This window comes from Hyperolius riggenbachi, chromosome 7, assembly GCF_040937935.1.
Source record: "Hyperolius riggenbachi isolate aHypRig1 chromosome 7, aHypRig1.pri, whole genome shotgun sequence".
Taxonomy (NCBI): Eukaryota; Metazoa; Chordata; class Amphibia; order Anura; family Hyperoliidae; genus Hyperolius; species Hyperolius riggenbachi.
The window spans coordinates 296,890,360-296,911,972 of record NC_090652.1 but is presented as its reverse complement, the minus strand read 5'-3'; the positions used below and the strand labels follow the sequence as shown (position 1 = coordinate 296,911,972).

At 44.9% G+C, this 21,613-nt stretch overlaps 1 protein-coding gene across 6 annotated transcripts in view; it reads left to right on the top strand.

Moving 5' to 3' along the window:
- ASIC4 (acid sensing ion channel subunit family member 4) overlaps positions 1-21,613 on the top strand; it is a 949,912-nt gene that overhangs the window by 491,724 nt on the left and 436,575 nt on the right. The window lies entirely within an intron of this gene.

Genomic DNA, 21,613 nt, shown 5'->3' with positions numbered 1-21,613 from the left:
ACTTTAAAGTCTCAAATCCACTGCCCTTACTGCACCTGCGCGGTCTTCTCTTCATTCCCACTGATGTCCGCGGGAGCGTACAGTTCCGTGACATCGGGAGGAGCGAGGAGAAGGACGCGCAGGCGCAGTGGCAAATCTCGGAAGTGAACCGGAGGCGGAGGCCGGAGCATTGGCGAGTGGCTGCGCGGGCACAGAACGTCTGCGGGGAGGCATTAGAAGCCCCAGGTAGGTTTGACTCTTTTTCCCCTTTGTCCCATACAGTAATCCTCTAAAGAGAAACTTTAACCAAGGATTGAACTTCATCCTAATCAGCAGCTGGTACCCCGTTTCCCACAGGAAATCTTTACCTATTCTAGGGGGGTCTGTATGGCTGATATTGTACTGAACACCTTCCCACAGAGTAAACTTGCACGTGCGCAGTTCAAAATAGCTGTGCGCCTTCCGGAAGGCGCAGGAGTTACAAGGACCAAGATGGTGAGCGAAGGGGACCCCAAGGACATTGAGCAGTGCCAGGACACTTCTGAAAAGGCCCACCAAGGGCTTCATTTAAAGTGTACCTGAGTCTGGGGCAGATACAAAAATTATACATACCTGGGACTTCCTCCAGCCCCCTTCATCTTTCTGCACCGTCTGGATCCTCTGCTATTTGGCCCGTTTAGACAAGACAAGACAAGACTAATAACATTTATATCACGCTTTTCTCCTGGCGGACTCAAAGCGCCAGAGCTGCAGCCACAAGGGCGCACTCTATAGGCAGTAGCAGTGTTAGGGAGACTATCCCAAGGTCTCCTACTGAATAGGTGCTGGCTTTCTGAACAGGTAGAGCCAAGAACTATTACACCATCCAGCCATCATTTACGTTTAGTCCGGCTGCTCCCCCATCCCCCCGTGTACTGCTGCGCAGGTGCAGAAAGCGGGATCATTATGGGGGCGTGCACACGGCCGGGCTGCGCATGCATATACCCCCAAGACTGAAGGACTTTATGGGATGAATAGTGGAGGCTCCAGGTGGTGGAGGAGGATGGCGAGGGGACGATCAGTCTGAAGGGAAATGGAGGATGCCCCAGGTATGTATAATTTTTATATATCCCCCCCGAATCTGGTTTAGTGGTCTGAAACTAAAACTGAAACTAAAATGTGTTTTCCTACTTTTTATTACTCATACAGTTATCATATTTGCTTTTGTACATAAGTAATATTGTCTGTTTACAAAGTGTAGTTTTTTTTTACCCTGAAAGCTGGCATTGCATTTTATTCTTTTTGTATTATAACTGCTTTTTATTATATATTAACATCTTGTAATGAGTTGTTCTGAACTCTGTGTGTGCCTAAAGCAGAGACGGTTTCTCAGAGAGTGTTTGTTTACATTCCAGTGTTGATACATTTGTGTTTAACAAGTAAAAAAGATACTGTTATCTCCAGTTTGGATGCAGATTTGAAGCTGAATAGCAGGAGAAAGTGCTTTGTTTAACCATTTCAGTGATGTTCTGCTAGAATCTTTTTCTGGGATAGTAGCTTTCAAGGTGTGAGGAATATTTTAGAGCAAATTAGAAATGCTGACTTTCAGACCACTTTAATAGGTTTCCCCCATTTCAGGAGCACTTTAAATATTCTCACTGTTAGTGGACATCTATGGCTCTTGCGACTCAACTGACAACTTTTGCTATTAAACTGAAAACATTTTTTAGGAAGTAAATTTCCAGTTTGCTGTACTTATGTTCTCCTTTCTTTGTAAATCAGCCCCATGGCATGTTAACAGAAAGGAACATGATTTTTTATTTTGTAAACCTGGTATTTAGCTGTAAGCTTGTACAAACAGCAGGTTTGTCAATGAATCGCCCTCTTCAAAAATGCTCATATTTTCTTGGTTTGCAGCCTGAAATGAGGACACACACATCCAAAAGTAATTTTTCCAGCAGTCCAGTGTAATTTATAACAACCAAGTGAAAAATACAATAGCAAACGTTCAGAAATAAATAAATACATAAAAACCACAATCACTGAGATGTATAAAGGATCAACCACCTGCTTAAAAATTCCTGTATACTCTATCACGTGTCACCTTCTCCATGGTACATTGCGCTAATTGGCTTCCACCTGTGATCATTTGTAACCATTTTAATAAATTCAGCATAAAATAACTTCCTGGAGCATTCCAGTGCTTGGTAGTGCAACTTAAAGCAAACACTCAACTATAGTTGGCGGGGCACTGTCAAAAGATCTGAGGGATAAAGTAGATATAAAACATTCTAAAACTTTCTCAATCCCCATAAGCACAGCAACTGCTATAATTAAAAAGTGGAAAGTGTTTGGGTATTCCTGGAAGTACAGTTAGTGGAGTTGCAGACTGAGAAGACTGGTGGCACACAGAGCTGTGTTGCATGGAACTCCGAAGGTAAGTCCTGTGTTCCCTGCCCATTGGCCGCAATTTCTGGAAGGGGGGGGTGCTGAAGGGGGGCCTAGGGGAGGGGAGGTTGGGCCCCCTCCCCATCACTGTGGGTGCCCACTACTCCCCCCCAGGCTACTTATACATTTTCGACTACAAAGCAAAAGTATTTTTTAAGGGGGGGGGGGGGTCATTCTAATCCTTACTCGCCGTCTAAATTAAATATTCCACCTGAGGCACTTTTTCCCTTTTCTTTCCTTTTTCTCGATCTGCACGCGTGAACAAAGATTTGAAACAGGAATGTGATTCCGGCAAGCCTTGCGAAGAAATAAAAGCGCAGTCGTCTTCCTCCCGCGTGTGAATACTTCTCAGTAATCACAGTCACTGAATGGAAAAGAACTGAGCTGGTAATTAACCCAGCTTTACACGAGAGGACTCTTAGAGAATCTCCGCTCGGTGGGACTCCACAAAGGACTGCTAACACGGACACTCGTCCCGGGGTATACATTTTCCAGCCGGGCAGTTTTCACCTACAAAAGCGGAACATAAGAGCAGAATTGAGCTATCAATGTGTGCTAATGGCCATCACTCATACATCGGTATCTTCAGCCCTTCCTATAGGAAGTGGCTTCTGTAATAGAATAGAAGAGAATGTGTTCATTTGGCTGCAATCTACCAACACCTTTCATATTTGATTTTTCCTCCTGGGAATACATTCCACTTAACTGAATTGCAGCTTTAACCCCTTCAAGCTTAAATGGAAGTATAGTCGGCTAACGACACCATTGGGATTCAGCTGAGATGGAGCATGTTTGCAGTAGGTGAATGCCTATGTCAAGATAAAAAAAAAAAAATCATGCTTACTTATTTTTTGTTTGTTTTGTTTTAAAATCTTTTTATTGTGGACAGCACAGTATCCCAGTCAGGGCACTATCTGCAAGGAGTTTGTATGTTCTCCCCTTGTCTGTGTGGGTTTCCTCTGGGCACTCTGGTTTCCTACAACATCCCAAAAACATACAGATAAGTTAACTGGCTTCCTCTTAAATCGGCCCTAGACTAAGATACATACATTACACAATACATGAGGCAAGAGACAACACAAATAACATTTATATCGCGCTTTTCTCCTGCCGGACTCAAAGCACCAGAGCAGCAGCCACTAGGACGCACTCTATAGGCAGTAGCAGTGTTAGGAAGTCTTGCCTAAGGCCTCCTACTGAATAGGTGCTGGCTTACTGAACAGGCACAGCCGAGATTCGAACCCTGGTCTCCCATGTCAGAGGCAGAGCCCTTAACCATTACACCATCCAGCCACCATATAACTATGTAACTATGGTAGGGATTGGACTGTGAGCCCCTCCAAGGGACAGTTAAGTGACAAGACAATATACTCAGTACAGCGTTGTGGAAGATGTCGGCACTATATAAATAGTGCCACTGCCCATCTGGACATCAAGGCCACCCGGACATGACACCCCCTAGCCCCTGCCCAACCTGCCGACTGACACACCCTGCCTACCTCTGACATATAGAGAAGTGGTAGCCTGCTGCTACTACTGGCCTGCAGTGATGACGACGAGTCGCCGCCCCCTGCCGGCACCTAGATGGTTGGTAAGTTGGGGGGGGGGGGGGGGGCAGCGCATCCTCACAAGTTTGCCTCAGGTGGCGTAAAGTCTAGAACCGGCCCTAAATCCACCACGTAAGATGATAAATATCGAACCATTCATAGGCACAAGTAGTAAATATCAGTAAAAGTATGAAATTTGAGTGCGGTATGAAAAATGCAGCTACAAATAGTGTGTGTGGCCGCTATGATGGCAGTTAATTGTTGTCATTGCATCGCGGTAGAAAACGAGGCATGAAAGAGACAAGTATTCCTGCAAATGCTGTTTTAAAGGTCGGCCATTGATGTGGCGCGAACAAACGCCCCCCCAACCCCCGCTCTCAGGAGATCTCAGCTGTCCAATAGTACGTCTGAGAATAACCCTCAGCCCTAATGAAAGTCTCACACCGCCACCTAATATGCACAGTAACACCAGCTGTCAGATGCAAAAACCTGAACATTCTATTGATTATTACACACGTTCTGTTTGCTGAAAATGGTGACAATCAGCATGCACTCAATTTAACTCACATCCATTAAAAACTCCGGCAGAATTACTTTTTCCCCTTTTCTTCAGGCAGTGTGAGATGATCGTTATGGACCTGCATGATGGGGGCACAAGATGGTGAGGACATTATAGTGGATAAAAGAGATACATTGTTTATGGTAGCATGATAAAAAAGGGTTAAGCAAACCACAACACTGAGCCTAAAGGTGGCCACTAACGGTCCAATTTCTAGTGAAAAATTGCTCGAGCCATTAGAAATTCTGATCGGATTGGTTGTAAACGATCTCAGTTGATGGGCCCAAACGATTATAAAAATAGTCGTCCGATTGGATTTTTGTGAAACCAAAATTTGGATTTTCTTGCTGGTTGTGATAGATAGGAAGCAAAGATTGGTTCATTGATAGTGTAGTGAACGATTTTTCTTCCGATCAGAATTTCTTATGGCTCGAACGATTTTTTCGCTACAAGTTGGCCACCTTAACCACTTGAGGACCCACCCTTTACCCCCCCTTAAGGACCAGCGCTGTTTTAGCTGATCTGTGCTGGGTGGGCTGTGCAGCCCCCAGCACAGATCAGGGTGCAGGCAGAGCGACCAGATCGCCCCCCTTTTTTCCCCATTAGGGGGATGATGTGCTGGGGGGGTCTGATCGCTCCTGCCTGCTGGATGTTGCGGGGGGGCACCTCAAAGCCCCCCTCCGCGGCGAGATTCCTCCCCTCCCTTTCCTACCTGTCCACCCCCGGTGATCCGCGCTGCACAGGACGCTATCCGTCCTGTGCAGTCAGTGACAGGCTGTCCCCTGCCACATGGCGGCGATCTGCCTTACGGCGCAGCTGCGCAGCAGCGCCGTACATTGTAAACAAAGCGGATTATTTCCGCTTGTGTTTACATTTAGCCTGCGAGCCGCGATCGGCGGCCCGCAGGCTATTCACGGAGCCCCCCGCCGTGAATTGACAGGAAGCAGCCACTCGCGTGTGCGGCTGCTTCCTGATTAATCAGCCTGCAGCTGGCGACGCAGTACTGCGTCGCTGGTCCTGCAGCTGCCACTTTGCCGACGGACTGTATAAGCATGCGGTCGGCAAGTGGTTAAAGCGGTATAGAACCCTGACATAATGTTCAATAAAAACATGTTTTCCTACTTTTTCTATGCCATAGGGTTTTCATATTTGCATTTGTGCATAAGTATTATTATTCATTTAGAAATTACAAGTTCCCAAAAGTACAGTTTTTTGCTTTGAGAGCTGCCTTTGCATTTTATTCATAACTAGATTCATGTTGTATTGAAGGCAGAAATGCTTTCAGTGTCTCTCTGTGTCCTGCACAGTCAGAGAATGTGTCATATTCCTCACTTGGTATAGTAAACACAAGATAACATTATCTACACTTCAGATTTCTCTGCACTGAACTTTCAAGCTCTGTGTTTAACTAATTGAATGCTGTTCTAGTAAAAAAAATAAAATGGTGGTAGTATATAATATGCTGTAAATAATTTTTTTAGAGCACAGAAGAAATGCTGGGTTTTATTCCGCTTTAAGGGGTGTGCAAGAGTCTCTTTATTAGGCCCCGTTCACACTTGCGTTTTGACATGCAAACAGACCGGTTTCGGATTGTGTCAGGACCTAATCCGGATTGAAACCATACGGTTCCGATCCGGATCCGATTCGGATCCGGTCCGTTTGCATCAGGACTGCTTCAGGCTGCCATCCAGATCCGTGGGGGGAAAAAAAACAACAACAAAATACCTTAAAATTTGTTGGGGTCTGCAGAAGGTGCACCTGGTGCACCTGTAGAATCAGGTCCTCCGCTGTAGGCCTCACCTCCACCTCCGACATACTGCTAAAACCGCTCCAGCACGTGTGTCAATGCTGCTCCACTCCAGATATGCTGGGCCCATGTGTCCCCATCCGAAATGGCCGCTAGAATACGCATAGGAAGTGGGGTAGAACGTCCAGAGTTGTCGCCAGTGTGTTCTGTGCTTCCGTTTCCCATTGGTTTTCTATATCCGGATGGTGCAGTCAGGCTCCGGTCCGGGTGTGTGGGCCGGATGAGCCGGACCGAAAAATAGCGCATGTTGGAAAAGTGTCCGGAGTCCGGTCCGTACTGTACGGAACGGACGCGTGTGAACGTCCGCATAGACTTTACATTGCTATGCGGAACGTACGTTCCGTTTGTACAGTATACGGTCCGGATCCGATCAGGCGGATCCGGACAGGGAACGCTAATGTGAACCGGGGCTTAAGGTGGCCACTAACGGTTTCCACATTAATCTTCGCATAAATAACGTAGAATTCGATCGTACACTAAAATAAACATTTTTTGTGCTTTTTGCAAATTTTTCACAGTAAACATTTTTTTGCGGGTTTCGTGAATTTTCACATCGCAAAGAAAAATTTGTTCAACAATATTGCAAAAGTACTGTGGATCTTCAAAAATATTTTCTCGAAATCGAAAATAGGATTTTCGATGAGAAAATGACTTTGGCCAAAATTCACAAGCAAAACTGTTATTTCTCCTACCTGCACAAAACCACTCTGTCGTGCGCTGATTCTCCACCCCCCACCATAACAACAGAAAGCATCGCTAGCCTGAAGGCTAAGGTTGTGTCAGCATCGTTCCTCAAATTTTCACCCGAGGGATCGCTTCCCAATCCCTGATGGGCGACAAAAATTTCACGTCTGTAGTTAGCGTCACACAGTCTCTGCTGAACCAGGCTGATTTGTGCACTGGTGGAATTTAAATGGCAACACTGTGATTGACTTAATTTAGTTGTAGATTCAGATCAATCGTATTTAGTGAGGATCAGCCGTTCTTATTTGTTTTTTTTTCTCCTCCTTCTTCAAGAAATTGAGTGGCTGCATTTGCACTTATCAGCAAAGGTATAGATCCGCTCTATAGGAGTCTGATGTGCAAGTCATGCAGGTAAATCCATTAGAACCAGCTAGCCGTGCTCACAGATACTGTATGCCTCACATCAGCTGGAGCCTCATTAGTTGTCTGTCCTGCTAATTGTTCATCCTACCAGTTTTCACGCTCACATTTTACAGCTGGGCTGCACTTGGAGAGGGGGGGGGGGGGGGGATTCTGCTGCAGGTGCTGCAGTCTATCGGGGATGAGAAAAGTATTGATTTGAAGCTGTCTCTTTGGTTATTGTGTTGTTGTTTTGTTTTTTTATTTTCATCTTGTGCCAGATTTATACTGTTGTCCACCTCTAGACCGACCTTGTTGTGTTACCCTCCACTTCTATGGACAGCCCTCCATTTATGTCTTTCTTTGTACAGTTGCAGTCCACTTACATAATAAGCCACCCCATGCCATTTGCAGCATTCCATCTGCATGCAGCCTCTACAGTAGGATAGCTTAGGAGCTCTGGGCCCCAGTGCAAGTTTTTAACATTGGGCCCCCTATGCGCTCAATACATAACATTTGATATGGAGCACCAAGACCTGCCAAGGACAGCTGCAGTGTCAGAGTGGTGTAAGCAGGGGATCAGACAGCAGCAATGTCAGGTGTAAGAATGGGGGGAGGGGGCGGCGGCTGCAGTGTCAGAGAGGTGTAAGCTGGGGAGGGGACAACTGCAGTGTCAGAGAGGTCTAAGCAGGGGAGGGGACAGCTTCAGTGTCAGAGAGGTGTAAGCAGTGAAGGGGACAGCTGCAGTGTCAGAGAGGTGTAAGCAGGGGAGGAGACAGCTGCAGTGTCAGAGAGGTGTAAGCAGGGGAGGAGACAGCTGCAGTGTCAGAAAGGTGTAAGCAGAGGAGGAGACAGCTGCAGTGTCAGAGAGGTGTAAGCAGGGGAGGGGACAGCTGCAGTGTCAGAGAGGTGTAAGCAGGGGAGCAGACAGCTGCAGTGTCAGAGAGGTGTGAGCTGGGGAGGAGACAGCTGCAGTGTCAGAGAGGTGTAAGCAGGGGAGGGGACAGCTGCAGTGTCAGAGAGGTGTAAGCAGTGGAGGGGACAGCTGCATTGTCAGAGAGGTGTTAGCAGGGGAGGGGGCAGCTGCAGTGTCAGAGAGGTGTTAGCAAGGGAGGGGACAGCTGAAGTGTCAGAGAGGTGTAAGCAGGGGAGGGGACAGCTGCAGTGTCAGAGAGGTGTAAGCAGGGGAGGGGACAGCTGCAGTGTCAGAGAGGTGTAAGCAGTGGAGGGGACAGCTGCATTGTCAGAGAGGTGTAAGCAGGGGAGGAGACAGCTGCAGTATCAGAGAGGTGTGAACTGGGGAGGAGACAGCTGCAGTGTCAGAGAGGTGTTAGCAGGGGAGGGGGTAGCTGCAGTGTCAGAGAGGTGTGAGCTGGGGAGGAGACAGCTGCAGTGTCAGAGAGGTGTAAGCAGGGGAGGGGACCGCTGCAGTGTCAGAGAGGTGTAAGCAGTGGAGGGGACAGCTGCATTGTCAGAGAGGTGTTAGCAGGGGAGGGGGCAGCTGCAGTGTCAGAGAGGTGTTAGCAGGGGAGGGGACAGCTGAAGTGTCAGAGAGGTGTAAGCAGGGGAGGGGACAGCTGCAGTGTCAGAGAGGTGTAATCAGGGGAGGGGACAGCTGCAGTGTCAGAGAGGTGTAAGCAGTGGAGGGGACAGCTGCATTGTCAGAGAGGTGTTAGCAGGGGAGGGGGCAGCTGCAGTGTCAGAGAGGTGTTAGCAGGAGAGGGGACAGCTGCAGTGTCAGAGAGGTGTAAGCAGTGGAGGAGACAGCTGCAGTGTCAGAGAGGTGTAAGCAGTGGGGGGACAGCTGCAGTGTCAGAGAGGTGTAAGCAGGGGAGGGGACAGCTGAAGTGTCAGAGAGGTGTAAGCAGGGGAGGGGACAGCTTCAGTGTCAGAGAGGTGTAAGCAGGGGAGGGGACAGCTGCAGTGTCAGAGAGGTGTAAGCAGGGGAGGAGACAGCTGCAGTGTCAGAGAGGTGTGAGCAGGGGAGGGGACAGCTGCAGTGTCAGAGAGGTGTAAGCAGTAGGGGGACAGCTGCAGTGTCAGAGAGGTGTAAACAGGGGAGGGGACAGCTGAAGTGTCAGAGAGGTGTAAGCAGGGGAGGGGACAGCTGCAGTGTCAGAGGTGTAAGCAGGGGAGGAGACAGCTGCAGTGTCAGAGAGGTGTGAGCAGGGGAGGGGACAGCTTCAGTGTCAGAGAGGTGTAAGCAGGGGAGGGGACAGCTGCAGTGTCAGAGAGGTGTAAGCAGTGGGAGGACAGCTGCAGTGTCAGAGAGGTGTAAGCAGGGGAGGAGACAGCTGCAGTGTCAGAGAGGTGTGAGCAGGGGAGGGGACAGCTACAGTGTCAGAGAGGTGTAAGCAGGGGAGGAGACAGCTGCAGTGCCAGAGAGGTGTAAGCAGGGTAGGGGACAGCCGCAGTGTCAGAGAGGTGTGAGCAGGGGAGGGGACAGCTACAGTGTCAGAGAGGTGTGAGCAGGGGAGGGGACAGCTTCAGTGTCAGAGAGGTGTGAGCTGGGGAGGGGAAGGCTTTAGTGTCAGAGAGGTGTAAGCCGGGGAGGGGAAGGCTTTAGTGTCGGAGAGGTGTAGCAAGGGGAGGGGACAGCTGCAGTGTCAGAGAGGTGTAAGCAGGGGAGGGGACAGCTGCAGTGTCAGAGAGGTGTAAGCAGGGGAGGGGACAGCTGCAGTGTCAGAGAGGTGTGAGCAGGGGAGGGGACAGCTACAGTGTCAGAGAGGTGTGAGCAGGGGAGGGGACAGCTTCAGTGTCAGAGAGGTGTGAGCTGGGGAGGGGAAGGCTTTAGTGTCGGAGAGGTGTAGGCAGGGGAGGGGAAGGCTTTAATGTCAGAGAGGTATAAGCCGGGGAGGGGAAGGCTTTAGTGTCGGAGAGGTGTAGGCAGGGGAGGGGACAGCTGCAGTGTCAGAGAGGTGTTAGCAGGGGAGGGGACAGCTGCAGTGTCAGAGAGGTGTGAGCAGGGGAGGGGACAGCTGCAGTGTCAGAGAGGTGTGAGCAGGGGAGGGGACAGCTACAGTGTCAGAGAGGTGTGAGCTGGGGAGGGGACAGCTGCAGTGTCAGAGAGGTGTAAGGAAGGGAGGGGACAGCTGCAGTGTCAGAGAGGTGTAGGCAGGGGAGGGGACAGCTGCAGTGTCAGAGAGGTGTAAGCAGGGGAGGGGAACAGTCTTTTAATGGTTACAGCTAATCAGAGCACATATAGAGGTGATCATTACCAGCATAGGACCAATAAAGAGCTAATACAGCTGTGGAAGGACGGTCCCTACTGGGTCCCTCTGATCCAGGTGCCCTGGTGCGTTCGCTACTTCGGCAGATCCCCTATTGCTATGCCACTGAGCCTTTACATACAGAAGCGACGTCCCCCCTTCCCTTAGTCAACAGCTCCAAACGTTGGACTTTAATTGGCTCCTTTTCTTGATTAGGTAGAAAAGAAAATTCGCAAATCAGAAAAAAAACTATTTGTGATTGGTCTAAAATTACCACGTTAATGCGATTTTGACGGGAAAAAAAATCTGTATTCTCTGATTGGTTCAATGCTTACGAGTTCTGTGATTGGGCTAAAATTACTGAGTTGCTGTCAATCGGATTTCCACGAAACAGCCAATCCAATTGCATAGCTGTGCAGCCCATGACATGCCAGTCTCCTCCCTCTACACCGAGGGATATTTATTGTGATTTTGGGCAGCTAGGTATCTAGTTTGCGCCAGATTTAAATTGTTGCATGTAGGGAAACTGCTCCATAAACATGTTTTATTCATATTTCACTTTATTTGCTCATTTGCTTACATCCATACTTCTGATTGGTGGATTTCATTCAGGAATATGCACAGTGTAAAGCTACGTACACACATACGACAACGATCGTTCGTTTTGATTGATGAACGAACTTTTAATTGACGAAAGAACGACCTAAGTAAAGTTAGCTTTTAAATGTGTGTAACGATCTGATCGTTAGAACGAACGTTACATCACGTAAAGAAACTATTGCGCTTGCGCAAAAAAATGAAAAGTTCCATGGAGAAATAGCGAAATGCGTATGTCAAGCCTAGTACGAACGACCGTGTCCAACGATGTACTACTTTTAGAAACGATCGTCGTTGGAAAAAATCCGCCAAGCTAGATCGTTCATTTTTAACGAACTAGCTCGTCCGTTGTTAGACTTAAAGAGATACTGAAGCGAAAAAAAAATGATTATATTATGATTTGTATGTGTAGTACAGCTAAGAAAAAAAACATTAACATCAGATACATCAGTCTAATTGTTTCCAGTGCAGGAAGAGTTGAGAAACTCCAGTTGTTATCTCTATGCAAAAAAGCTATTAAGCTCTCCGACCAACTTGGTCATGGAGAGGGCTGTTATCTGACTTTTATTATCTGAACTGTAATTGAACTGTTTACTTTTCCTCTAGCAGAGAAGAGTTTATTACTTCATAGACTGCTCTGAAAGACTCATTTTGAATGCTGAGTGTTGTGTAATCTGCACATAATATAGAGTGATGCAATGTTAGAAAAAACACTATATACCTGAAAATAAAAATATGAGAATAGTTTCTTTGCTGCTAATCTTCTAGTAATTATTCATAGTACACAACCAATTCATTATATCATATATAATTTTTTTCGCTTCAGTGTCTCTTTAATGGTCGTTGGCTGCTCTTTTTTAAATGATCGTCGTTTGAAATGAACGGGGAACGATCGTTTCAAACGACTATAGTCTCATGTGTGTACGCACCTTAAGTCTTCCATCAGGTCCTCCAGAGACCTATAAAAGGAGATGTGATTTGTGATGTGTTGTCAGACTCTGCAATGATTTGAGAAAGAAGGGTCGAAACGCCCGTGCGTCATCATCATGCAGACCTACTACTGATGTCATTTTATCTAAAGAGTTATAAATAAAGCAACTTGAACTTTTGATGGTGCGGACCTTCGGTGATTACTTTAAGGCTACTTTCCCATCAGGACGTTGCGTTTGATGCAATGTTAAGGTCGCACAACGTGCCCCTAATGCAACGCATCGTGCACTATAACTTGGACGTTATAGTGCATTCTTTAGCCCTGCATTTGGTGCGCCATTTTCGTCGCATAGTGATGGAACGAAAACGGCGCATATAAAAAAAAACAACACATTACTGAGCATGTGCAACAAAACTAACGCAGCAGATTCATTGCTAAATGCACAGCATGCAGCACTTTCTAATAACGCCTCACATTACACACTAACGCAAAGCGTGCACTGTGAATGTCACACAAACTTAGTATTGCTGTCCGTTACTCTGTGTTATAAAATTTTCTAACGTGCGACTTTAACGTCGCACTGTGAAAGAGGCCTAACAGCAAGGTAATAATATATTCAGAGTATAATCATACTTACCTAAACCGCATTCACCAGTTTGTTTGTTTTTAAATCATTTTATTGTGGCACATATACAACAAATCAGTCATATCCAAAAAGACCAATACATTTCAACAGTCAAAATAAAATGAGATCTAGTAATAAAAATAAAAAAAACAAAAAACTAAAAAGTAGTAAATTACAAAAAGAAACATAAACAGAGGAAAAAGAGAACACATTATCCCTCATGTGCCATGGGGTAAAAATAATGATTTCCTAACAAACTCTCATTGTGCTTTCACATTTTTAATCACGTTACCTGTAACACACTGGCCTTATACACTTTTGGCTTCCAACTCCCTTCCAGAGTACAGAACCCTGTATTCACCTGTTTAGTGTAGGCATTCCTGTGTTCCGAAAGAAAGATGCCATCTTTGTACAGTGTTCAGCTTGTTCAATAAAGATTTATTAATAAAGAGCCAGCATCTTCAGTTACGGAGCCTTAGAGAGGCAGAGATTGGGTATAAATCTCCCAGCATAGTCAACAATAAGTACTGTATTTTTTGGACTGTAAGACTCACTTTTTCTCAAACAAAAGTGGGGTAAAAAGTCTGCGTCTTATCATCCAAATGAAGGGAGTTCCTAACTTGTGAACGCCTGCCAATACGAACCTCCAACCCGCCGCAATGTCGGGGACTCCCTGTACTGTGCCCATGCAGAGGAGACTAGACAAGACAAATAACATTTATATTGGGCTTTTCTCCTGGCGGACTCAAAGCGCCAGAGCAGCAGCCACTAGGGCGCGCCCTATAGGCAGTAGCAGTGTTAGGGAGACTTGCCTAAGGTCTCCTACTGAACAGGTGCTGGCTTACTGAACAGGCAGAGCCGAGATTCGATCCCAGGTCTCCCGTTTCAGAGGCAGAGCCCTTAACCATTACACCATCCAGCCACTGACCGGAGGTCACAGAGGGACAAATGGAGGACACAGGGAGACACAAAGGGGCGAGGAGGAGGATACAAAGGGGCATAGAGAAGGATTATGCAACAGCATAATAACCTGTACTGAAAACCATGTATTTGTTACAGCTTACAGAGCTCCTGCAGTAAATATGCAGTGTATCTACTTCCTGCTTTTATGGAAGCAGACAAAGGGTTAACATCCTTTGTTTACATATTAGTTGTGTCTGCCCAGCACTGCTGAATTTCTGTGTGGACACAGTTGACAGATCAAATTACATTTGTGATTACAGATTACAGATGAGGGGGTATTAGACAGACTCTTTCCTCTAAAAAAACACAGGGTGGATTTCTCTTTGTTTTCCTTGTGTTCTTTACAAGAGTTCAGGTTAATTCATGTGTTCACTTACACTTTGAATCTTTGATTTGCTGAGCTAATCCTACTTCATTTCCAAAGCACATTCCCTGCTATTATTAAATGACCCCTTCTCACCTTTCATTATACTATCTTTTTTGTTTTGTTTTTAATCTAGTAAAAATGGTTGGGAAAATTAAAAACTATTTCTATCTGTCTAAAATAGAACACAGCAATGTCGGGGAAATAGCTAAACATAGCAAAACAATATTTAAAGGTGATAGAAATTTTTCATCTGAGCCCCCCTCCATATTAAATACCTCAATACTTAGTTTATAATTGGTGAAGATACCAACAATAAACATTTGTAAAGCATTTTCTCCTGTAGGACTCAATGTGCATAAGCATGTCTCAGACCAGTATTTGATTGATTGGTAAATTGTGGTACAGAGGACGAATCCTATAAGTCTGCAAATGCCAGGCTAAACAGGTGGCTTTTCAGTCTGGTTTTGAATAACCCCAGGAATGGAGCTGTCTTTCCTGGGGGTGGTAGGGAATTCCAAAGGGTAGGGGCAGCATGACAGAAAGCTCTGGCTCCAAAGGTTTTGAGGTGCACTCTGGGAGTGACCAAACATATGGATTCTGCTGATCTGAGGTTGTGAGAGGTATGGTGCAGTTTCAGCAAGTCCTTCATATATCCAGGGCCCAGGGATTTGGATGTCAACAGTCCAAACTTGAAGATGATATTGCCATGCACATAGCTCCCAACTGTCCCTCTTTTGGAGGGACAGTCCCTATTTGGGAGCCCTGTCCCTCCGCCCTCCTTATTTGTCCCTCTTTCTATGTAAATATATATATCTCTCTACTAAAAAAATGTGTGTTGATTGACTCTTAACTGTATTCCCATCCTTTAAAGAGAACCCGAGGTGGGTTTGAAGAATATTATCTGCATACAGAAGCTGGATCTGCCTATACAGTCCAACCTCTGTTGCTATCCCAAACCCCCCTAAGGTCCCCCTGCACTCTGAAATCACAGCCACGCTGCTGACAAACAGCTTGTCAGAGCTGGCTGTGTTTATCTCTATAGTGTCAGTCTGCTGCTCTCCCCGCCTCCTGCAGAACTCCAGTCCCCGCCTGCATCCCTTCCCTCCCTGCTGATTGGAGGGAAGGGATGGGGGCAGGGACCGGAGCTATGCAGGAGGCGGGGGAACAGCTGAGACTGACACTACAGATGTAAATACAGCCTCACAGCACAGCTGTGATTTATGAGGGATTGCAGAGTGCAGGGGGACCTTAGTGGGGTTTGGGATAGCAACAGAGGCTGGGCTGTATAGGCAGATCCAGCCTCTGTATGCAGATAACATTCTTTAAACACACCTCGGGTTCTCTTTAAATTGATATATTACCAATTTTAAAATGTTAATATGAAGGAAAATGAACCAGGATAGAAAAGACCAGTGTGGTTTGAATTATAAAACAACATATTTTTCTTATGAAATTTTTATGGTATACGTGACTAGGGGTATGACGGGGGTGTGATCAGGGGTGTGGAAGGGGCGTGGCTTAAGTGTCCCTCTTTCTCATCTCAAAAAGTTGGGAGGTATGCATGCATCATGTGCCAGCATGGTCCCATGTGGGAGGGGAGGGGCATTTGGAGGCGGTCCACCACAAGATAACAATAGCTCAAACTCCCATAGCGCCTTCTGGGAGAGCGTCATTTCTATTGGTTGGAGAAGCATGCCTGCCACAGTCAACCCGGCCTCTCTACACTTTTGTTCTGACAAAACCACATTTCCATAAAGCAGGAAGAACCAGAAGACTAAATACACTGTCTATTGATAGATATAGTAGAGAGATGTAGTTGTTCTGATGGGGTGGCTTTGACTCAATACCCCTAATTATAATCAACGAATTGTTTAAACAGACAGACACCCAGCGTCCGGCTCTTAGGGGGTTTCTTGGGATTTTTAGGAGTCAGCTATTTATATTCAACTTTCATGCTAATCAAATGTATTCAAAAATCAAATGTTGTTAACGGAACTTTTTAAAATCATCAGACATGATAAATGTAGACCTCCCGTCGGTATTAATCTGCGATAATTATATTCACATTGTTGACAAGTTCACAGTGTTCCATCCATAGAAATAAATATACAGCAAGCAGTGAGGAAGGCAGAAAAGGCAAGGTGATGGCAGAGAGAGGTACTGCACAGGGCTCTCTGCTGAACAAAAACTTGTAGTACAGGAGCCAACCACCAGGTGCTTTTTTAAAGCAGCAGAGACAGCTATAGTATCCCAGGTAAATAAGTAGATAAATACTTGTTCTACTTACATAAAATATGTATTTTAATGTCCGTTTTTTTTATTTCAGTGAATTTTATATAGTAAATAAAGAAAAAACTCTTCCAGGCATTTTCCATCTTTACTGCCTCTGACTGAAGACAATTCTGATGTCATTTCCTCCCTTACTCTTGTTTCTCCTGCCTGAAATGGTGTATGCATTGCCATCCCTCCTCCCCACTGAACTCTGTACTACAAACACAGAACATTTATATCGCGCTTTTCTCCTGGCGGACTCTATAGGCAGTATCAGTGCTAGGTAGTCTTGCCCAAGGTCTCCTACTGAATAAGTGCTGGCTTACTGAACAGGCAGAGCCGAGATTCGAACCCTGGTCTCCTGTGTCAGAGGCAGAGCCCTTAACCATTACACTGTCCAGCCACTAGCCACTAGGAAATGCACTGTCACATCCAGCTTGCTTTGTAAACACATGTGAGCACTGCATAGATCATATTTCAGCAGCTTCTGCAGAGAGGTGAGGTGTTTAACCCTTCCCAGTCTCGTGTCACACTGAACTGCCCTCAGCCAATCAGTGAGGAGCAGGAATGTGGGAGGAGAGATAACAAACTTCCCTCTCATCAGCAATGTACCAGAATAGAGCCAGCTGACTGAGATAAGATTCATAATCATAAATTCATTCATTTATAATTATATTAGAATGCTTGCAATGCAGTGTCAGAATGTAGACTACAAAATAAACGCAAAGCAGTGCGTAAATGGAATTTCATTTTATGGATGACAATCCTTAAAATAGATTTATTGCAAAAAGTACAGCTGTACAATGCAAAATAAAAATCATACATTGCTAATTAATCCAGTTTACTGTCTTAGGCATTAACATTGGTGGGCTAAAAAAGGATACTAAAAAGAATACGGTATGTCTGAATAAAATATGATAGCTGCTATTGTTGACATGAGATGAACCTTTATCCTCGTGTCTTTAAGTAATGAGTCACTGACCTACAGTAAAACAGTCTGGAATAATGTAATAAAAACGTGTTCTCTTACTCCTTATTGCCCATACCGTTATCCCACATGCTTCTGTCCCACTGGCTCGTCATCTGTGTAAAAACCACAAGTTCCTCCAGCTCAGAGTACAGCACTGCTTGGAGATATCATTGCATGGACATATAGAAAAGTTCCAATCAGTCGGCTCAACAGTTCAATAGTACAAATGTATTGTTCAATAAGGTGCAAACATGTAAAGCTGTATTGCCAACAGCCTGCCGGTTTGGGGTAATGTGCCTTTTTTCAAGCCAAAAAGCTAATATGTCACCAGGTTTTTTTGGGCTTGGAAAGGGGCACATTGCTCAAATCGGTGTGGGCCAATCAAAAGCAACAGAAAGTTAATTTTATCTCTCCAGTTGTACGCTACCTACATTTACAATATTATTAGCATTTAATTGACCATCCCTAGCCACTAGCATGTAGGAAAGCATTGAGGGATCTCCCTCAGACGTTTTAAAGAGGACCTGTAGTGAAAATAATGTTGTTAATAAAATTGATTATTTTTTACAATATTCATTTATAAATTATAAAAACTCAGTGATAGCCCATTGTTAAATCTTTCCTCTCACTGATTTACATTGTAAAATCTATCACTGGTGGCGACATCTTTACTGTTGGCAGATGCATCCCTGTGGAATGTTTGTTTCTGAGCGTTCCATGCACAGAGGGAGATACTGCTTGATTAGCAGTATTTCCCACAATGCAACAAGTTTTACAGAAAGGAAACTGTCATGGCCATGGCCCTGACTTTACACTGTAGGAGGGGTTTCACCACAATATCAGCCAAATAGAGCCCCCTGATGATCTATTCTGGAAAAAAATAGAGATTTCTAGTGGGGAAGGGGGTATCATCCACTGATTGGGATGAAGATCAGTCCTTGGTTAAAGTTCTTCTTTATAGGAAAAGCAAGAAGTTTGAAATCAGGATAATTCCATTTTAAACTTCTTGCTTTTACTGATGGCTAACATGGTACAATACCCTACTGCTACTACTATCTTTATAGTCAGAGGAATGTGGAGGATGTCATTACTAACTTCATTTTACAAAATCCTTCTTTCTTGCCATTTTCCTGCTTAAAGTGTAACTGTCGGGCATAAAATCAAAAATCAATTCTTTATTTTTATGTGGTAAACAAGTAATAAGGATGCTAATCGGCAATCCAAACATTAAAATCTCTATTACTTTTCTTGTTTATAAATGATCATTCCCCAGTTTACCTGACACTTATTTGGTACGTTGCCGCAAACAGGAAGTTGCAGGGCATGCTGGGTTGTCCTTTTTTGCTTCTGTACATTAGTTAAGTCTGAAGGGGAATAAAGAAGCAAAAAAGACAACCCAGCATGCCCTGCAACTTCCTTTGTGCGGCAACGTACCAAATAAGAGTCGGGTAAACTGGGGAATGATCATTTATATATATTTAAGAAAAGTAATAGAGATTTTAACTCTTGGATTGCCTGATTAGCATCCTTATGACTTGTTTACCAGATAAAAATAAAGAATTGATTTTATGCCCGACAGTTACACTTTAAAGGGCCCATTCTCACTACGGCGATTAGCGGGGGATTCCCGCTAATCGCCGAAGCGCCAGTGCTTTTTAAACCGCTAGTGCTATTCTAACCCTATGGCAGTGATCTCACTGCTGCAATTGGAGCCGATTGCGGGCGATTAGCGCCAATCCCAAAACGTGTTACCTGCAGCATTTTGCTGCGATTCTAGAGAGATCGCGGTACAGTGCTTAATAAAGCGCTGATCGCGATTGATCTGAATCGCGGAAGTGTACAGGGATTTTAACCACACTAATCACGGTAAAATCACTTGCGCAAAACAGTAGCTAAGCAAATTATGCAGCAAGATTTCAGGTTATAATGAAAAATAAGCCCAGTTTATCTAACTGTTCCTGATAAGTGAGACCTACCATCCTTCTAATCAATATTGTGGTGCGTCTGCACCTGTTTCAAAACTGCAATGTCCTTCTTGTTATGCGGTGCCCAGAACTGAATTCCATAATCCAGATGTGGCCTTGGAACATAATTAAGTCAAATACATTCCTTCAATTTTCATTAGCCAATCACTAACCAATTCTCCCACCTTCGTGTAGTATGAGAACTTATCTACACAAACTTTTCTTAATATCCAAAACCTGTTGTCTCTCATACTGCAAGGAGGAGAAAAAACTGGCCAATCATTGGCTAATCAAAATTGAATGTGTGTACTAGGCTTTAAGGTACATACACACATCCAATTTTGATAGGCCAGTGACTGGCCAATTTTAGCACTTGCGTGTAGTATGAGGGACAACACAGTTTGAATACTATGAACAGGTTGTGTAGGTAAGCTCTGATAAGATATTGACGTGTTAACCACTTTACCACCAGGGGCGTAGAAGCACGTACCTCCCCTGGTGGTACCGCCGCTGTCCGCACTATAATGGCCGAAAACTGAGAAATAATGATTTTTTTCCGTTTTTTTCTTATTCTTCCTGTTAAAATGCATTTATAGTAAAGTAGCTCCCAAAGAAAGCCTAATTGGTGGCGGAAAAAACAAGATATAGATCAGTTCATTGTGATAAGTAGTGATAAAGTTATAGGCTAATGAATGGGAGGAGCGCTCAAAGGTGAAAATTGCTCTGGTGCTCAAGTGGTTAAAGGGAACCTTAACTGTGGGTAAAAAAAAATTCACTTACCTGGGGCTTTCCCAAGCTTCCTGCAGCCTTCCTGTGCCCGCGGCGGTCCTTCAGTGCCCTCCGGTCTCCCTCCGCGGCTAAGTTTAGTTTTCGGCTGACTAGCAGTCGTCTTCCGGCAAAGCTTCCTCTTCTTCCGCATTCCCCGCCGTAAAGCGCGTCCGCATGACGCGTATCTGAGATTTGAATAATAGCCAGTTTTATTTTATCTTGGCTAAATTGAAAACAATTACCGTACGTCTGTTTTTTTTTTTGTTTTTTTTTGTTTTGTTTTCTGTGGCCAACGCAAAACAGTTCAAAGGACAACTATCGTCAAAAATCGTACATTTTAAAATCCATGTGTACACATACTCATTATACGAAGTACCTTCCTCCCAGAGTAAAATGTGCTATAAATTACTTTCTTCCTTTCTTCTTGTGCCACATTTGACAGACTGTGGACTAGTCCATCGCCTTATGGGGGGATTCCCAGGATCAACTTTATTCTTGACAAAAGCAATCCACGGAAATACTGTATGTTGGATGCCCTCTCTACTAGTTTGCAGACTATTTGTCAGTGGGAGTGAGCAAATGCCATTTGTTTAGGCTACTTACACACCATGACGTTGCATTTAGGGAACGTTATAAGGCACATAACATGCCCCTAACGCAACGCCTGGTGGTGTCGGAGCAGGACGCTACCAAGAGCCGCGTTACAAGCAGCTCTTGGTGCGCCTGCTCTGCCGGAGGCGCTGCGGAGACCACGTGAGCGGAGCTCTCCGCATCACGTGGTCCCGCCAGCCAATCTGCGGCCGTTCCAAAGAGTAAACACTGCAAGTGCAGTGAATGCCAAGTAGCCATTTGCCTGGCTACGTAGCGGCCTCTCCCCGCCTCCTCTCCGCCCCTAAAATAAAAAAAAACAACCATACTGAGCATCTGCAAACAGTCTAACGCGTCTTAGCCGCGTATAAAGTACTGCATGCAGTACGTTGTCTTGACGTGAAGCGTTACTGTGTAACGCAACGTGGGCACTGTGAACAGCCCATTGATTTTTCATTGCTTTGCGGTGGGAGTGCGTTACAGGCTGCTCTAACGTGTGCCTGTAACGTCCCACTGTGAAAGCAGCCTAACTGCTTTTGAAGATTAAGGAAACCCCTATGAGGAGATGGACTAGTCCAAAACCTAGTCAGATCTGCCAGATTTTTACTAACCTACTAGTGACACCAACATAGGAAAAAATACATTTTTCGTGCATTTCACTCTGGAACAGATGGGCATTTTATACACATGCCTTTTGCATTTTACAATTTTTTACAATACTTATCCTTTAACTAGAGTTCTGCTTTAATAGTATGTCCCGGCTTCTTTGAAATATGAAGAAAGCCCAAATGTTCTTTTTCTCTTTTTGTTGAACCATGCTTGCAACCTTTTTTTTTTTTTTTTTAATTACAAACCAAAAACTGCAGTTGAAGCCTTTTTCACATTTGTATAAAAATCAAGCATCACTAAATAATATTGTATGTGAAAAGAAAAAAAAGTGCTCTGTGCTATAAATAAT